We start from the raw sequence: 18,966 nt of genomic DNA on the forward strand, positions 1-18,966 counted from the left end.
TGGGAAGTGCCATGATCTGAATTTGCTTTGGGATCTGGCAGAAGTGGGCTGAAAGTGTGGACAAACAAGAAAAAGGCAATCCAATGGCTAAAAAAAAAAAGGGGGGGGGGTTTAAAAAGGGTTAAGGATATCAATGGGCCATTCACAAAAGAGGAAACCTAAATGGCCAAAAATATGAAAAGAAGTTCAACCTCACTGGCCATGTGAGACATGCAAACGAGAAGAGCCTGTGCCACACCATTTCACGTCCACCAGACAGGCCAAGAGTGAGAGTCTGTCCACGTGGGGAGAGGGGCGGGGTGCTGAGCGTGTGACATGGCTAAAACCCTCATACACCATTGGTAGAGATGTAAGTGTCTCCAGCTACATTGGCGAAGTGTTGACAACCTCTAATAAACTCAAAGGTGCCCGTTTCTGTGCTACAGTGATCCAGTCACTCAGCATATAATTCTGAAAACTTAGACCTTCATTAATTGTCCATCTACAGCTGTCCAGAGATAGACACATCGTGATCTGTTCATACAGTGGAATGATCTGCTGGGAGTGAAAATAAACCAAGGCAATAAGCTTGAACACAGATATTATCCAGAAAAAACAAAAACAAACAAAAAAAACGTCAAGTTATAGAATAGGTACAGGGTGATAGAAAAATTTTTGGTTTTTTTTTTTGAAACACTCAAAACTGTCCATGTATATATTTTTAGGGATACAGTCGGGTCCAAAAAGTATTAGAACGTGTGCAGGAAACCAAAGACACCAAATTTAGAACAGTGGATAACCTCTGGGAGGGGAGGGTTGGGAAGGCGATCAGAAAGAGACCCACAGGGGATTGAATTCTATCTGTGAGGATTTCTTAGGAAAAAGAAGAATATCTCAAGCAGAGGTGGCAAAGTGTGAAGAGTTGACAGAGCTGGGTGGCCAGTCCATAGCTGGTCCATCTGATCCTTCTCCTTCTCAAGCCTGAAACTTTTTCTCTATTTTCTGTATGTTTAGGATTTTTGGTGGCTTATTTTTTTAGTAATCGCTACACCCAACATGGGGCTCACCGTCACAACCCTAAGATCATCGCACACTCTCCCAAGAAAGCCGGCCAGGCGCCTCTGAAATATTTGGCAATTTTAAAGATGGGGGAGGTGAGGAGACCAGGAGACTGTAGAGCAGAGGAGGTTTGGTAATAACACTACCTGTCACCGGTGCAGGGCCATCACAGCTACAGTGTCCTAACACATCTGGCAAGAAGGTTTGCCAGAGTTGGGGAGCTGGGCACGGCAGGCTTCAGATCCATTTACAGGGGAGAGAATGGAGGCTTGGGGAAGTGATTTCTCCAGGGTCACATACCCTAGGGAGGGAAGACGGGTCACTTCCCCTCCGCTGTGTCTTAGCGCCTGCCCATCACCGGAGACTCCCAAAGGCCAGAACCTCCAGAGCAGATCACGGGCCTTACAGTAATTCATCCTTCTTCGGTGCACTGCACTGTTCTATTTTTTCCTTCCGATTAGGGACAGCTTGGAAAATACAGAAAAGCACAAGGAAGAACACGAACGTCACCTGTGGTTTTCATTGTCTTTTAAATTTCAAGGTTTATTTATTTTTGAGAGACAGAGCACAAGCAGGGGAGTGGCAGAGAGAGAGAGAGAGAGAGAGAGAGACAGAATCCGAAGCAGGCTCCAGGCTCTGAGCTGTCAGCACAGAGCCTGAGGTGGGGCTCGAACCCATGAACTGTGAGATGGTGACCTGAGTCAAGATCAAGAGTCAGATGCTTAACCCACTGAGCCACCCTTTGTCTTTTAAAGTCAGTTTCACTGAGGAGTGCCTGGGTGGCTCAGTGAGCATCCGACTCTTAATCTTGGCTCAGGTCAGGATCTCACAGTTTGTGAGTTTGAGCCCCGCCTCAGGCTCTGTGCTGGCAGTGAGGAAACTGCTAGGGATTCGCTCTCTCTCTCTCTCTCTCTCTCTCCCCCCCCTTTCTCTGCCACTCCCCTGCTCTCTCTCTCTCTCTCTCAAAATAAGCTTAAAAAAAAAAAGCTTCATTGAGGTATATGTAATTCCTACACAGTAAAATCACCTACTTGAAAAGCACAGCACTGATGCTAGATAAGCTGGGGGTATATGAACGTGCTTGAACAAAGAAGAAATGCATTTCACAAATATGAGTAATTATTATTGTAATACAATTTTTGGAAATAACTATAGTAAAGTTACTTTCACCTTGAAGCCAGGTGACCAGCTAGGTGGGTCTGTGTTTCATTGCCTGAACTTGGGGGTCAGTTTATAATGTCCCCGGCATGAGGTGCCGGAGAGTTTCCAAATTATAGTAGAAGGCGTGACTGTTAACACCATTTAAAAATTAAAGACAACGGCAACAACATTTGGCGGGGTCAGACTGTGACCTATTGAAGAACCATGGTCTTGGTTAGCTGCCAGGCCATAAACGCCTTTACCTGTGGCTTTTGTGAGGAAATGAGAGAAGGCAAGAGCCTGTCCCCCTCTTGGAGTTCAGGAGGGTAGAAGAGCGACTACACGGAGACACAGGGGAATCCTCCTGGCCCTCCCCCCGGACTTGCTGCGGAACCGTAGGTGGGGCCCTCTTCTCTCCTCCAAAATGCGGGCTCCCCATCTGTTAAAGTGGTGCTTTACTCACATTTGAAGATTCAGCAGCCTTTTAGGGAAACATGCTGCAGGCGGGCACTGTGTGAGAGAGAGAGGAGGTGGGCAGCAGAGAGAGAGAGAGAGAGGCACCGTGAAGATGAGTAAGACAGCCTCTGGGCTCAAAAAATGTCTGGTCCAGAGCTGGCAGGTGGGATTGGAGGGACACACTCCTCGATCAACAGGTGACTGCGATGGTGGGTTAATGCACCAGGTGTGATGGCCCTGAGCAAATATCGAGGGTCTCTAAGTTCCTTCTGACAACTGTTATTTCATTCTATGAACTTAACGTAAGCTTGGTTTTTCCCTCTCTGGGTAACTTTGAATAATCCGGGCTTCCCACTTACTCACTGGTTAAACCCTAACATTTAGAACAAGTGAGTCGTTCCCAATCTTTCTCCACAAAGGCTTTTCTATAAAGATTTGACCACCAAACGCTGCATTTATTATATTTTGTCTTCTCTTTCATATGAATTAGGTCCACATTATTACATTCAATCAGAACTTTGATTGATATGATACAAGTAGTGTGGTTATAAAAGAAAGAGTTGATGGATAGACAGACAAACAGAATTCAAGCCCAAAGCAAGGGCACTGGTATTTAGTCCATCTATGCCATTTTATAGCAGATACTTCCAGAAAGGATTAAAGACATCTTTCAAATTATCCACACATTAAAATACAGAGGAGCCTTTCATGCTAGTGAATTCCAGTATTTACCAAGCATCTCTTCTGGATCAAGCAGTCCATGAATCAATCAATCAACGTGGGTAACCAAGTGTCCAGCCCCAAAAGAGAGGGAAAATGGACAAGCACTGGACCCAGGAGCCATCAGAGGAGAGCAAAAAAGAAGACAGTGGATGTAGAATGTGGCCACGTGTATGATTCACCTGGTAATGGTAGAACTGAGACTTGAACCCAGCTGGGTCTGGTGTATTCAAAAGCCACCGGTCCTCTCATGGTCCCACCCTGCCTCCTTTGCTTCATGATAGAATGATCACGATAATCACCGACGTGGATGGAGCCCATGCCACACGCCAGGCTCTGCCCTGGGCTTCGCATGAGCTATTATTATTCTATTTCACTCGTGAGGAAACTTGGCAGAGGTAAGCCACGAACCCAGGTAGTCTGGCTCCAGAGCCTTTAACCCCCGTGCCCTTTGTCCCCTGTGAATTGGGGACAAATTGGGTCTTGTAGGGGCTTGTGCAGCTTCAGATACCCTAGATACATCATACAATGATATTTCACCTTGCAATAATACATTAGATGTGAATAGAATTTTGTACTTCACCCAGGGTAACCTCACACCTCTCACTCCATCCCCACAGCAAGTATACAAGACGAGCAAGGCAGGGATTATGATTCCCCCATTTTGCAGATAATGAAACGGAGGTTAAGGAGGTTAAGTGACATGTCCAAGGCCATGCAGCTAGAACATGTTAGATACCAGACTCGGGAGGCAGGACGTCACAACAACCAGAGAAGACTTTCCAAGTCAAGTTGCCCACTCCTCGTTTTCAGGTGGGAAAACCAGTGCCTGGAGAGCAAGCTTGCTCAAGGTCGTCCAGGAAAGATTTGTTCAAGGTCAAGTGGTAAATCAGCAGCCGAGCCATCATGTGATCAAGGCTTCTGCCTCCTTGCCCAGAGATTTACGTCATGTTGCTTTTGTCGGATCTCCAACAGTCCTCTTGAGTTTTTCGACTGCCAGACTTTGTTTAAAAACCTTTCTGGTTGAGTGTTCTGTGATACGTGACATTCTCATGAATTTCAGAGGGTGGGGGAACATCTAAGTGACCTTTCAGCTTGGAGAGCCTGTGATTCTGCCACCAGAATTCTACAGCAATTCCAAGATAATCCTCGCTCTTTTGGTGCTCTCAGAAGAAAATCTCAAGTCTGGTCTCTCTCTGGGGTCTGTCCTGCTCCCTGATCTTTGGGTCTGGAGTGGGGCAGTAGTTCCAAGAAGTTTAGCTAGGACCGCTCAGATCTGTGTCTTGCAGCAGCTTCTTCCAAGATTACAATTCAAGGTCCCATTTGCCTCCTGCCAGGGAAGAGAGGAAACATCTGGGCCAGCGTCGCATGGAGGCAGCTCCCCAGCTGGCGTGGGAGACACCCTGGGTAGGAGGCTGTGAACTCAGAGCTCTTCATTCCAGATGTGGTTCTGAGCTTTAGTGTCTGGATCTCACCTGTGAGGCTTGGACAGACACAGGGTGTGTATGGTGGCCGGGTTGGGGTGGTTGGAAGAGAAGCTGGAGAGGGAGTCCAGAGCAGTGTGTACCCAGGAAGGAAGAGCATATGGGACTGATCAGGGATACCCCACTGGGGTGACCCTTCTGTGATGGTTAATTTTCTGCATCCATTTGGCTGTTGATCAAACACTGATCTAGGCATGGCAGGGAAGGTATCCAGTAGATGTGGTTAACATCTACAATAAGTTCATTTAAATAAAGATTACCTCTTGTAGTGTGGGTGGGCCTTATCCAATCAGTTGAAGGCCTCAAGAGCAAAAACTGGGGTTTCCTGGGGAAGAAGAAATGCCTTCTCAAGACTGTAGCGCCGACTCCTGCTTGTTTCCAGCCCTGCCTTGTGGATTTTAGACTTGGCAGTCCCACAGCCATGATAGCCAGTTTCCTAAAATAAAGGGATCTCTGAATGAATTAATGAATTAATGACATTATATATATTTCTCCAGTTGGTTCTGTTTTGCTGGAGAACTTCTTCACGCCTCGAGAACAGATCTTACCCTTTTAGCCCTCTGTCCGCATACCCCAGGCCATCCCTCCTTACGCAGACCAGACCCCCGGGTTTCACTTCAGTCTCCTTGTCCACCCTCGTGACCACAAAAGGTCCAGAAGGATCCAGGTGGGAATGGGGTTGTAGAAGAGCAAGCTTGGCAGCAGTTGGAAGAGCCGAGATGTCTGGAACCGTGTGGGGAGACAGACCAGGTCGTGCCTGGCTTTTCAGGATGCAAGCAGCAGCCTGGACAAACGGATCTGTCTGCTAGGATATTTTTCAGGCGTTGGCAAGAGAGGCTATGCCAACGTTTTCCCAGCCTTTCCCAGTATTCGAAAATGGTTTTCCTGGGAAGAATCTCCTTGATCAGTGCCCACAGCACCATGGGAAGGTGGCTATTTCCTGCCGGCTCTGTAAACGGGCTGGGGACCTATGATTCTGTAGTAGTCGGGATTCTTGGTTACAAGTAACCAGGACTGTCTGTGGCCATCTTCAGCAGGGAAGGACTTAAGGGAAGACTGTGAGGGCAGTCAAGGGAACCACGGGAACCCCAGCCAATGGAATACTGCAGGCACAGTCTGATCCAGGGGCCTCGACTGAGACTGAATTTTACCAGCAAGGATCCACTCACCACTCACTCGGGAGTCAGCCTATGGAATGAGTACCTGATTGGCTGAGGTTGTATTTCACACATGCCTATTCACTATCCAGGCAGGAGGAGACGCTGGGGAAGAATCTGGCTTCACTATGCTTTTACAGTAATGGTGGCCATGGGAAATGGATGCTAGTTTTTTCCTTCTTCACGATGGGAATTCCCCCCAAAGGAAAGCAGGGTTCTAGGTGGGGGGTAGATATTGGACAGATTACAAGTAACGGCTAAACCTTTGGAGCCGTTGTCCTTCTTAAGCCACTAACAGTTAGATGGTGTTGCTTAAAAAGCAGCCAAGTGGACAGAACTTAGATGTGAACTTGGATGTCCTGAGATCAAGTTCTACCACTTACTGGCATCCTGATTCTGGGCAAGTTATCTCACCTCTAAGAGCCTCGATTTCCTCCTCTGAAAAGTGGGGAGAATAACAGCACAGACAGCTCACAAAATTGCAGGTGAAAACACTTTGTATTTTGAGCCCTAGAGGGTGCTGGTGTTGGAGTGTCCATGCCCGAGGCATCTTTTCATCCTGGTGCCCAGTTCACAGCCTGGCACCTAGTAAATGCCCAGTAAATGTTTGTCGAGTGAATGGATAAACAAGCAAGCGATTTTTATGGTCGTCCTAACTTGACCATCAGCTCTGCAGAAAAAAAAGGACGGACGTTGTTGGACTCTGATGTGGGTTTCGTGAGCTGAAGCTTCACAAATGAGATTATGTATATATATATTTTAAACAACCCCTTTGACATTTTCATTTTAATATGTGAAACTCGGCTACTTGTCTCAGGGAAGGTTTATAGGAAAAAAAGCTTCCAGCTGGCTTTGGGGCAGCCCATAAAAATATACTGAAAACTGACCGGTTAGAGATGAGGGGCTGTCGGGGGATAGAGATCAGTGACACCATAAAACCTGGTGAGGCCCACAGCATTTCGACAATTAGCTCTCTGGGCAAGAGGCTGCATTCTTCATTCCTTCCTGGTTCCTAGTCAAAGGATGGGGCCCAGAATCTCTTAAAGAGAAAACACAGCTTTCAAATAACAAACACGTCTTTGACCCAGGCAGGCTGTGATTCAAAGGGTTTCAAAGGGCGTGGGGGAGGGAAGGGTTTTCAAGAGCTTTAACTGCCCCGGCCGATCAGAATGCCCCCAGCTCTCCCTCCCTGCCAGAGTTCCAAACGCTACCCCTGTCTCCACTCAAGTCTGACCTCCTCCAGGAAGCCCTCCTTGGTAACTCCAGCAAATCATGGGTTTGTTCAGCCCTCTGACTCTTTGACTTAAAACGCTCCAGAGGTGCCTCCTAGTGTCAGGGTCAAGTTCAACCGCCTTGTGATTTGGCCCCTTCCCGTCTCTGTGGCCTCTTATGCTCCCCACCCCCAGCTTTGATCCAGCAGTGCCAGACAACCTTCAGCTCCACCTTCTCCCCCCTCCTCTTGGGCCTCAGCATCTTGGACTGTACCCTTGCTTTGGCTGGGATTTTCCTCCTCCTTCTTTATGTGGCTGGGTGGTATTTACTCCCAAACTTAGCCCAGGCCTCTCCTCCAGAGGACAGGGGGAGACAGTTTGAGTCTCCCAGGCCGGGTTAAGTGTTCCTGCAAGGGCTCCCCAGGGTACTCACCGCACTTTCTCTACATTCAATACCAGCTCTGGCTCAGAGAAAGTGCTCAGTTTTGCAGTCCTGTGCCTCACACCCGGCAGCACATACTGAGATCACCTCGGGAGCCTTGAAATGCAGACAACTGCGTTCTCGTAACCACAAGCTCAGATTTAATTGGTCGGAGGGGGGCGGGGGGGGAGGGCTGCGCCTGGGGTTGGGGAGCATGGGTTGAAAACTTCCCCAGGTGGTTCTTATGTGTGGCCAAGGTTGAACAGCACTGTGATTTATAGCACTTGACTTAGGACTTCCCCGGCAGCTCAGAGGAGCTGTACTCAGGGCACCTCTCACAGAGCATGACCTTGAACTCACAGCTCCATTGTACTTGCCACAGGTCGTGTTGAAAGAAGCACTATTCATGCTCCTACCTGGAGCAGCGGTGCTCAGTAGCTATACAACCCCTGCCCTGCTGCACCCCCCCTCCCAACCCTAATAACCCAGGCCTATTAGGAGGGACCACCTGCATCACAATACTTGGGAGAAGGATGCCTGTCTGAGCCCCACCCCGGATCCAAGGAGCCCCTCTGGGACCCCGCAATGTGAACAAGTTACTGGATGATTCTGATGCACGCCCGAGTGCTACAGCTCGGGGCTTCGAGCTCCCCAGGACTTGCAAAGCCAGGCAAGGAAGTTAACAACATAAAGCGTCTTCAGGGAACCACGGGAGGGGATTGGAAAACTACTTAGCCCTAGCCAATCCTTGTTCTTTGGGAATGTGGGCCCCATGTTGTCATTCTCCGCACCCCCCCCATTCCTTTTTAATAGACCTCCCAAATCTGGATTTTTCTGTGAAATCTAACAGTTTAAAGTTGACAAGTGATTCAATCACGTTTTAAAAGTTTTTATTTAATTTCCAGTCGGTGAACATGTAGCATTAGTTTCGGGTATACAATATTCAGCGTTTCTATACACTTCTATCCATCACCTAGTGCTCATCACAAGTGCCCTTCTTAATCCCCATCACCTGTTTCACCCATCCCCCCTCCCCCCCCCCCCCCCCCCCGGTAAGCATCAGTTCTCCATAGTTAAGAGTCTGTTTCCGGAGCACCTGGGTGGCTCCGTCGGTTGAGCGTCCGACTTTGGCTCAGGTCGTGATCTTGCTGTTCATGGGTTCGAGCCCCGTGTCAGGTTCTGTGCTGACAGCTCAGAGCCTGGAGCCTGCCTTGGATGCTGTGTCTCCCTCTCTCTCTGCACTCCCCCACCCCCACTCATGCTCTCTCTCTCTGTCAAAAATGAACGTTAAAAAAAACAAAAGAGTCTGTTTCCTAGTTTGTCTCTCCCCTTGCTCATTTGTTTTGTTTCTTAAATTTCACATATGGGTGAAATCATATGATATCTGTCTTTCTCTGACAAATACACTTAGCATAATACACTATAGCTCCAACCACGTCATTGCAAATGGCAAGATTCCAATTCCTTTTGATGACTCAGTAATATTCCATGGTGTATGTTTTTTTTTTTTTTAATTTTTTTTTAACGTTTATTTATTTTTGAGATAGAGACAGAGCCTGAACGGGGGAGGGTCAGAGAGAGGGAGACACAGAATCTGAAATAGGCTTCAGGCTGAGCTGTCAGCACAGAGCCCGACGCAGGGCTCGAACTCACCGACCGTGAGATCATGACCTGAGCCGAAGTCGGCTGCTTAACCGACTGAGCCACCCAGGCGCCCCTCCGTGGTGTATGTTTTTTATCCATTCGTCAGTCGTGGACACCTGGGCTGCTTCTGTAACTTGGCTATCGTTTCTTTTTTTAATGTTTATTTATTTTAGAGAGAGAGAGAGACAGAGACAGAGACAGAGACAGAGCACAAGTGGAGGAGGGGCACAGAGAGAGAAAGAGAGAGGGAGACACAGACTCCAAAGCAGGCTCCAGGCTCTGAGCTGTCAGCACAGAGCCGGACACGGGGCTCGAACTTGTGAACATGAGATCATGACCTGGGCTGAAGTCAGACACTCAACCGACTGAGCCCCCGGGCGCCCCTGTGATTTGCCTATTGTTGATAACGCTGGTATGAACATCGGGGTGCATATACCCCCTTGTAATCCAATCAATTTAAATATCCTTCTCGGGCCAAACAAAGCTCACCCGAGGACTGCATTTAGCCAGTTGACTGCAAGTTTGCTGTAAATGTTTCCTACAAACACTGCACATGGATTAAGCCAGGGCGAGGCATGCTTGCCCTGTGCTGTCGTCCTCTCCCTGCTGCAAAAAGGCTACAGGACTTGGGCCAGCATGAAGGGCCTAAGGGAAAGGTCCCCTGACACCTGTGTTGTATGTGCAGCGTTGTGGACATCGCTCCCTACGTTTGATGATGCTCTGTCTCTTCTGCGAACGCACCGGGAAAAGGCCTCTCTGGTCCTGGGACCTACGTGAGTCATGTTTCTCCTCTTGCAACTGGTTCATGGATCCCGAACGGCGTGGGATCTGGTTTTGGCTGCTGGAAAGCTCAGAGGACAACCTGTAGCCTGTCTCTGTACCACGTAGGACCTCAAGGCCTGTACTTTGGATCGCTGTTTCATTCCTGGGCTCTTCTGACCTTTTCAACTTCTGTTTTCCATTTGTCACTCGTCCCGTGACCACACCTTTAAAATTTTAGTCTCTCAAATACAGAAGTTCTGTTATGTGTTTTCTGGAACAAGGCATGCTATAAATAAATAAGCCCATACAAAGTAGCAAGTGCTCAAAAAAAGGTTTGTTGAGTAAGTGACTGCTTAAATGATTCATCTTGCAGAACCACCCAGAGCCTTGCACAGCAGGTGTTCAGGAAACGAGGGCAGGATGCTAGGGTGGAAAGCGGCAGTTTAGAGATGGAGAGACAACAGGTCTGTCATTTCCCAGCCACTAGGACCTTACACAAATTATTTAACCTCTCTTAGCCTTCATTTTCCCACCTGTAAAATGGGGATAATCTCAGCACTCACCTTATTCATCAGAGCTGTTGGAGGATTGAGTGGGATTATGTATGTAAAGTGCCTGGTACATAGCAGGCACTTGATAAATAGCGGCTGTGACTGTTAATAAGAGCTCCCTCATATATGATGTCATTCTTTCATAGCCTAATTAATAAGGTGCAGCATGAGTGAGAATAGACTCTTGCTCTGCTCAAGCCCTCTAGAATCTGACAAAGAAGCCACATGTACACGCTGGGGAATAAAATGGAAATGAGTTCTGGGAAGGTCTCCAGTTCCTCAGCTCTCTGTCCCAAGTCTCTGCCTACCACGCCCAGGGCCCCCGTGGTTACAGCAGTGATGGCAGGTCGCTTCCTGTTGGGGGTGGGGGTGGGGGTGGGGGGGGGTGGAGGGGGGGGTGGGGGCGGCGGGCATCACTCTCCAGCGTGCTCAGGTGCTGAAGACCCTGTCCTGCCCCGTGCATAACTCAGCTCCCCAGCCCAAGTCCTGAACACCCCTTTTCTGGAAGCCTCTGGCAGTTTTCCCCAAGCTTTCCAGCTCCTTCCCTGGCCCTGAGCGGCCCCTTTCCTAGAGATCACTTAGGAGCAAATTCATCATGAAGGGTCATTTGCCCTCATTGCTTGATGGCCGCACCCCCACTGTAGGAAATTTGGGTCCTGTTGGTGTTCGGGGGAGCACTTCCCGAGGACTGAACGGAGCACAGGGAGGGCAGTCCTCTGGGGACGGAACATCAGATGGACAGTCAGGAACGTAGTCCTGTAGTATCGTGATGGGTTAGGTAAATTCATCACAGATCTTCGCCGCGGGAAGTGGCATTATGGGGAACGTAAGGTCTGCCTAAATGCCAAAAATTGATCCAGAGGGGGCATCGTTGTGGAGGGCAGAGGTTCCCAAAGTGTGGTCCTGGCACCAAAAGCATCAGCATCAACTGGGAATGTGTGATAAATGCAAATCACCCAACTCCACCCCAGAACTACTGAGTCACAAAACCTGGGTGTGGGCCCAGCACTCTGTGTTCTAATAAGCCCTCAGGGTGATTTGGATGCACGTGCCGTTTGTAGACCAGTGGAGTAGAGCCTGGGTTCCAGCTCCCAGCCTGAACTCCCTCATCTGTAAAGAAGGCCGGTGCTTCTACAGTAGGAGTCTGTCAGGGAAATGAGACTGATGTGGGAATCGGGCCTCACCCGGTGGGTGCCGAGCAATCCCCTCACCTGGTCAAGCATCAAGCCAACCTTGGAGTGTTGATTGCCACCTGCTGCTGCTCCTGGACGGGCGCCGTCAGTCACAGACCCTAAGACAAGGGCTTCAGCAGGGAGGAGAAAAGAAGACAAAGTTACCGGAAACCTGATTGGAAGGGTTGGTTGGGCCCCTAAATGCCAACCTTAGGATTTTTATTTGAAATGTTTGTTTTTTTTCTGCAACAGAAAAACAGGATCCTTGGGATTCCTGAGGCCCCTGGGGCCGCCTTGCCCCGGTCCTTCTAGACCACATTGCAGTCCCGGGCAAGTCCCTGGTGGGGCTGCTGGAAGGGCACCTGCTGGCACCCAGCGTCCCCCACTACACAGGTTAGCTCGCTCCCTCCGGTCAGGCCCTCCCTTCGCCCCCCTGGGCGGCGCTCCGGCAGGGGGTGGGTAAGGCAGGGCAGGAGGCCCCGGAGGCCTGGAGAGGCCCTGGCTGCCCCGGGAGGGCCTGGGGCGGTCCGGAACCGGCTCCTGGGAGAGCAGAACCGCGTGCTTGGAATGCAAGCGTGGCTCAACGCATTCCTTCTGGCTGCGGGTGCTGGGCGGCGCTGGGCCTGGCCCGAGCGGACTGAAGGGAGGAAGCCGACTCCTGCGATCGATCGGCCGGGCGCTGCGCGGGTCGCCCCTGCCCCGTCCTCCTGCAAGAAAGCACGTTTATCTGTGCTCCTGTGTTGTCTGTCTCCCCAGCCACCCCGGGCGCGGGGCTGTTGACCACTGATTCCCGGGACTAGCACGGTGCCAGGAACGTAGATGTTAGGAGGATTTGATGAGTCAACACACTTCATAGACAATGTATTGGGAGAAGGCTTTAGGAATTTTCCCCCTTAAACCCAGCCCACAGTCCCCCAGAGCGCTCAGTTCCCTCCCACCTCCCATTCCCAGGGGAAGCTTCCCTGTGTCAGGATCTCAGAGTGTGATCCCAGGGAATGGCCCCGGGGTTGGATATTCAGCTCCACCCTTGATGACAGCTGGGCTCAGGGCCGCTAATAGGGCTTGTCCAAAGTCACGCAGCTAGCAAGGAGCTCTCCCCCTCCCTCCCCCACTCCATCAGGATCTGAAGCCAGGTTAAAGGACCCAGGTCCAGTGCTCTTTCTGTCTGAGCTCCACAAGGAGACAGGCCCTGCTGAAACTTTACCCTGGCATCCTGGGGGTTTTTCTCACTTGGATTCCAGAGTTGCTGAAACTCATAAAGGAATGGACTCCTTAAGAAAACAAAACAGGGGCGCCTGGGTGGCTCAGTCTGTTAAGCGTCTGACTTTGGCTCAGGTCATGATCTCACGGTGGGTGAGTTCGAGCCCTGCCTAGGGCTCTGTGCTGACAGCCTGGAGCCTGCTTTGGATTCTGTCTCTCTCTCTCTGTTCTTTCTCTGCCTGTTCTCTGTCTTTCAAAAAAAAGAAGGGGCGCCTGGGTGGCTCAGTCGGTTGAGCGTCCGACTTCAGCTCAGGTCACGATCTCGTGGTCCGTGAGTTCGAGCCCCGCGTCGGGCTCTGGGCTGATGGCTCAGAGCCTGGAGCCTGCTTCCGATTCTGTGTCTCCCTCTCTCTCTGCTCCTCCCCCGTTCATGCTCTGTCTCTCTCTCTCTCTCAAAAATAAATAAACGTTAAAAAAAAAATTAAGAAAAGAAAAAGAAAAGAAAGAAAGAAAGAAAACAAAGCATAGCAACCTCCAGCAAGATTTTCAACAAAATCTTTTTTTTTGTTTTCAGCTTCATTGATGTATAGTCGACACATAGAATTGTGGGAGGTTTTTGAGCTCTCAAATTTAAGGGAGCCCGATGGCCTTAAACAGGGTCTGTGATTTTCCTGTTGTGTTTCTGCTCCAGCTAGAGGAGCATGATCACGTGATTAACAAGCTCTTTGGTAACGCCCTGAAAGCCCTCCAGTTAAAATTAGGAACCTAATAGGGACGTCTGTTACCATTGTTATTCAACATTGATCTTCAAGTGTAAGCCACCCCAGTAAGATGTGAAGCAAGAAGGTGAGGGGGAGAAAAAGACACTATTACTGCTTAAGGACTCTGAAATTGGAGTTGATATCGACAATTTTATCTGATGCTTGTAGCACCTCAGCAAGGGGGGCAGTGCTTACTTGTATCTCGGTATTATTTTCGTAGTCTACGTGCAAGGGAATTAAACTTTGTAGATCATAAATCACTCGCTTATGTTTATCCACCCAATGGTCCTGTGGCTCCAGAGTGCTACTGCTGTTGGAAAGGAGGCAAAATGAAGCTGAGTTAAAGAGGATCTGTTTGTGCCCCTTGGAAACCAAGAGAATTCACTGAAAAAGCTACTAGGATTAATAAGAGATGCAGTGAAGCGACTGGATAGGAAAGGTGATCACAGTCCTGTATATCTGTACCATCTATGTACCAACAAAACCACTAGAAAATAGAATTTTTATTAAGAAGATCTCAGTCGTAAAATACCAATGACAAAACTGAACAAGAAATCTGAAATATCTACAAGAAGAAACGACAAATTCTTATTGAGAAACACACAAAGAAATAAAGGGAGGTTCTGTCATACGACGGTCTTGGATGGGAAGACTGGATATTGTACAGATGTCAGCTTCCCTCGGGTTACATTGCAAGTTTAATGAGAGTCCAACAAGAAATCTTTGAAATATTTAATAACGTTTGTTGTATCTGGAAGAATAAAAAATCAAAATATGTTGAAAAATAAGTCATTAAAATTTCTTTTTAATGTTTATTTTAGAGAGAGAGAGGGAGGGAGGGAACAAGTGAGGGAGGGACAGAGAGAGAGAGAGGGAGACACAGAATCTGAAACAGGCTCCAGGCTCTGAGCTATCAGCACAGAGCCCAAGGCGGGGCTTGAACTCACGAGCCTTGAGATCAAGACCTGAGTCGAAGTCGAATGCCTAACCGACTGAGCCACCCAGGCACCCCAAGAGTCATTTTTTAAGAAGAGTAATTCGATGTGTGAAGGAAAATAACAGCTGTCCTGGAACATTTTAGAACATACTAAAGCTATAAAAATCAAAACAGAGTGGAAAGGATGTAACAAATGGCAAAAAAAAAAAAAAAAAAAAGATAAAAAAAACACAACCAGCTCACAAACAGTCCTTATCACCTAGAGGCTTCAGTATATGATAAAGATAGCAGCACAAATCACCAGGTAAAGAATGGTTCCATAGGAAGGCTAGTACGATTGGCCAGCCATCCAGAAAAAAGTCAGAGCCTTGCCTCTCACTATATATAAAATAAATTTCTGATGGAGGAAAGAGTTTAAAAAAATGAGTCCATCCAAAGGGCTAGTATCCAAAATCTATAAAGAGCTCACCAAACTCCACACCCGAAAAACAAATAACCCAGTGAAGAAATGGGCAGAAAACATGAATAGACACTTCTCTAAAGAAGACATCCGGATGGCCAACAGGCATATGAAAAGATGCTCAACGTCGCTCCTTATCAGGGAAATACAAATCAAAACCACACTCAGATATCACCTCACGCCAGTCAGAGTGGCCAAAATGAACAAATCAGGAGACTATAGATGCTGGAGAGGATGTGGAGAAACGGGAACCCTCTTGCACTGTTGGTGGGAATGCAAATTGGTGCAGCCACTCTGGAAAACAGTGTGAAGGTTCCTCAGAAAATTAAAAATAGACCTACCCTATGACCCAGCAATAGCACTGCTAGGAATTTACCCAAGGGATACAGGAGTGCTGATGCATAGGGGCACTTGTACCCCAATGTTTATAGCAGCACTCTCAACAATAGCCAAATTATGGAAAGAGCCTAAATGTCCATCAACTGATGAATGGATAAAGAAATTGTGGTTTATATACACAATGGAGTACTACGTGGCAATGAGAAAGAACGAAATATGGCCCTTTGTAGCAACGTGGATGGAACTGGAGAGTGTGATGCTAAGTGAAATAAGCCATACAGAGAAAGACAGATACCATATGGTTTCACTCTTATGCGGATCCTGAGAAACTTAACAGAAACCCATGGGGGAGGGGAAAGAAAAAAAAAAGAGGTTAGAGTGGGAGAGAGCCAAAGCATAAGAGACTCTTAAAAACTGAGAACAAACTGAGGGTTGATGGGGGGGTGGGAGGGAGGGGAGGGTGGGTGATGGGTATTGAGGGGGGGACCTTTTGGGATGAGCACTGGATGTTGTATGGAAACCAATTTGACAATAAATTTCATATATTGAAAAAAAATAAAATAAAAAAATAAAAAAATGAGTCCATCAAAATTAAAAGAGAATCAAAATGACTCTTTTTCTACATTGGTTTTACATTTTACCCTTTTGTTTGGAAGTTGCAGAAATAGTCCAGAATCCTCAGGTACCCCATCACCTAGCTCTCCCCAGCGACAGCTTCTTATGTAACTATGGGACATTTTCAAAACCAGGAAATTGAAATTGGTACAATGCTATTAACAAACCACAGAACTTACTTGGATGAGGACATATTACACAATATGAAATACAATTCCATTTAATTTTTTTTAACGTTTATTTATTTTGAGAGAGATAGTGCGAGTGGGGGAGAGGGGCAGAGGGAGAAAAAAGACAGAGAGAGAGAGAGAGAGAGGGAGAATTTTAAGGAGGCTCCAAGCTCAGCTTGGAGGGCTCAATCCCACGACCCTGGGATCATGACCTGAGCTGAAATCAAGAGTCAGATGCTCAACCGACTGAGCCACCCAGTTGCTCCTAGATTTTTTTCTTTTTAATATTTTTTAAAGTTTATTCTTTTATTTTGAGAGAGAGAGCCAGTGGCGTAGGGGCAGAGAGAAAGGGGAGAGACAACCCTAAGCAATCTCTGCAGTGTCAGCGCGGAGCCCGATGTGGGGCTCGAACCCATGAGCCGTGAGGTCATGACCTGAGCTGAAATCAAGAGTTGGGCACTTCACTGACTGAGCCGCCCAAGTGCCCCTATATTTTTTTTTTAATGGTATAGAAAACTGTCAATAGGAAATAGGAAATGCAAGGTAAAGAATGATGTACACATATCCCAATATTGATGATTGTGTGTGTGTCTGGTTCATCCATATCTGTACCTATACCCCATATCTATGTCTGGAAGGAAATATACCACCATGTTAACAGTGGTCATCTCTGAGTAGTCGGATGCTTTTCTGTATTTCCCCTTCCCTTTTAAAAGTAATGAGCCGCTGTCACTTTTATAGTATTATTTTTCAATGGCTTTATTGAAGTATCATTTATTCGCCATAAAATATACCCTACCTTTATATTATTTTTAAATTACTATATAATCTGTCCACTTAAAAACAAATGTGTACTTAGAAAATAGAACGTGATTTAAAACTAAAAACGAGTCTAGACGTATCAGTTAGGATTCCACCAAAGAAACAAAAATAATACACCAGTATGTATGTGTGTGTATATGTATATATGTATATATATATAATGTATATATATGTGTATATATATATATATATATATATACACCACCGACTTGTACACTTTAAAGGGGTGAATTGTATGGCATGTGAATTATATCTCAATGAAGCCATTACCAAAAAAATTCCTGGCTCTGCCCCTCACAATAGCTGAAAGAGGGACATCCCCTGCCTCTGCCTCAGTTTCCTTTTCTTCAATGGCGATAGTGACAGCGGGGACCTCATGAGCTTGTTGTGTATCAATGGGGAGAATTAACTGTTTCACACAGTGCTGGATACACCTGGAGCCCTTGGTAAATACTAACAACATGGAACATTCTCTAGGGCTGGGCACCAGCATTGGGCACCGTGCTAGGCAGGTTCCTGCATGAGGTCAGCACTCTTCCAAGTGCTAATGTGTGCAGACTGGGCAGGGGAGGAGACGAGGCCCAGAGCAGGCCAACCCAGAGCTCTCTAAGGGATGGGGCAGGGACTGGAAGCCAGGTATTCCTGATGCTGGAGTCTGGGTTCTGAGCCATCAGGCACTCTGGTTTTCATGTAGCTTTGCCTTTATGTTTGCATGGATTTTTTTTTACTACTCGGACCCACTTTATTCTAGAAGATGTTGCCTGCACAGCCTGAAGCTAAGTTTCAGCCACCCCCACCTCCTTCCAAATTGCTTCTGGCCTTTTCCCTTGCTTAGGATACTTTCCAAGGTATAAAATGCCCCCAGAGAAAGGCTGCATGAGACCTGGCAAGCGGCCCGCGTTGGGTCCCCAGGGTCAGGCCTCTGGGAGGAAAGGCTCAGACTCTGCTCAGCCCCCTCCTCGCTTGTAGAGACCTCCTGGCCTGGGCCTCGACATGGAAAACGCGCATGGAAACTTTACTTGCCGTGGGATGTTGAGAGGCTTGCTTACCAGCCCTGAGAGGCTCCAAACGTGGAGCCCGGTCCCCGGAGACCCCCGCTGGCAGGGAAATGGTGGCCTGGGGCTGGCCCACACCCAGTAAGCTTGAGAGCCAGCGGCGCTGAGGCTGCTAAAAATAAAAGTCAAGTCTCGCAGGGACGTGGGCCGGGCCGGAAGCGGGACTCGCCCCAGGGGGAGGGGCGTGGGAGAGGAGGGTCTTGATCTGACCCCCACCTGCAGGGTGGGTGGGGGGCTGATTCTTCTCCCCAGCACCAGCCCCCCGCCCCATCCCAACTATAGCACAGGGGGTGGGGCCCGGTCTGCCCAGCCCAGCTAGAGGCAGTGAGAAAAGTCCACCTCGAGAGCGCTGACCCATGGGAATGCAGTGCGAGCTGCGTGTGTAATTCTGAATTTTCCAATATCGACACGTAAAGAAAGAAGTGGGGGAAATTAATTGTCATCATATAGTTAATCTAATATATTGAAATGCGGGTCATTTCAACGTGTCGTCAATATAAAAATTGTCATGAAATAAATTCTCCTCTTTGCAGTGAGTCTTCGAAATGCGTGTATTTTACATTTATTTTTGAGACACAGAGAGAGACAGAGCATGAACGGGGGAGGGTCAGAGAGAGGGAGACTCAGAATCCCAAGCAGGCTCCAGGCTCTGAGCTGTCAGCGCAGAGCCCGACGCAGGGCTCGAACCCACAGACGGTGAGATCACGACCTGAGCTGAAGTCGGACGCTCAACCGACTGAGCCACCCAGGCGCCCCAAAGTGCGTGTATTAGACGTACAGCTCATCTCAATTTAGAGTGACCACATTTCAAGTGCGGCCTTAGTTCCGAGTTGCCGCGGTAACATATTATC

At 48.1% G+C, this 18,966-nt stretch overlaps 1 long non-coding RNA gene across 1 annotated transcript; it reads right to left on the reverse strand.

The window, feature by feature from the left end:
- Window positions 1-9,447: 9,447 nt before the first annotated feature.
- LOC109269889 (uncharacterized) lies at window positions 9,448-18,289 on the reverse strand. The gene is made up of 4 exons (XR_002081310.2): window positions 18,110-18,289; window positions 13,913-14,027; window positions 11,796-11,887; window positions 9,448-10,456 (listed from the first exon to the last, which is right to left on the reverse strand). It is a non-coding gene; the product is annotated as an uncharacterized LOC109269889 (long non-coding RNA).
- Window positions 18,290-18,966: the final 677 nt, after the last annotated feature.

The sequence above is a fragment of the Panthera pardus genome, unplaced genomic scaffold, assembly GCF_024362965.1.
Source record: "Panthera pardus isolate Hobbes unplaced genomic scaffold, ASM2436296v1 HiC_scaffold_20, whole genome shotgun sequence".
NCBI classification, from domain to species: Eukaryota; Metazoa; Chordata; class Mammalia; order Carnivora; family Felidae; genus Panthera; species Panthera pardus.